Here is a 503-nt window from a genome sequence, read left to right as displayed (position 1 = left end):
CGGACCCAGAGCGCGTCCTTTCTGATGCGTTCTCCCGCTCCGCCCTGGTGAGAGGGTCTCCGTCTTTTCCGCAAGGAGCGGAGCGCGCGTAGACGGCCCATTCCCCACCTCTGCAGGAGGCAAGAGGAGCCTCCAGGCGACCTGACTTCTCTTCCCCCACGAAGCTGCCATTCCGCGGGCGGCCGCCAGGGGTCCCCGCTCGGCGCCCCCGCGAGATAGCCGCGCGCCGGGCGCCTGTGGGGGCTACTTCGGAGCGGCGGCGGCTGGAGCTCGAGCCCCGCGCTCGCTCGCCCGCGCGCTCCGGGAGACCGCGCGTGCTGGCCCCTCGCCGCTCGTCCCGCGTCCGCCGCGTGGATCCGCAAGCGTCGCCCGTCCCGCCCCCGGCTCACCCGCCTCCTCTGGCGCCGGCTGCGGCTGACCCGGCGCAGGAGTCAACAGGGCCGCGGGCTGAAGGTAAAAGCCCACGGTGAGTGAGAGCCCGCGCGGGGCGAGGCGAGGCGAGG

The 503-nt window shown here is 74.6% G+C and overlaps 1 protein-coding gene across 2 annotated transcripts in view; it reads left to right on the top strand.

Moving 5' to 3' along the window:
• Positions 1-232: 232 nt before the first annotated feature.
• MOB3B (MOB kinase activator 3B) overlaps positions 233-503 on the top strand; it is a 209,217-nt gene continuing 208,946 nt past the window's right edge. The window contains exon 1 of one of the 2 annotated variants that reach the window (XM_040631490.1): positions 233-466. The gene's annotated coding sequence lies outside the window, so the exon portion shown is untranslated. The remainder of the gene's footprint in view (positions 467-503) is intronic. The other variant, XM_040631491.1, reaches the window with a different exon arrangement.

Source organism: Ursus maritimus, unplaced genomic scaffold, assembly GCF_017311325.1.
Source record: "Ursus maritimus isolate PB19 unplaced genomic scaffold, ASM1731132v1 scaffold_17, whole genome shotgun sequence".
Classification (NCBI taxonomy): Eukaryota; Metazoa; Chordata; class Mammalia; order Carnivora; family Ursidae; genus Ursus; species Ursus maritimus.
The sequence above is the reverse complement of the archived record's forward strand: the minus strand, read 5'-3'. Positions and strand labels throughout refer to the sequence as shown.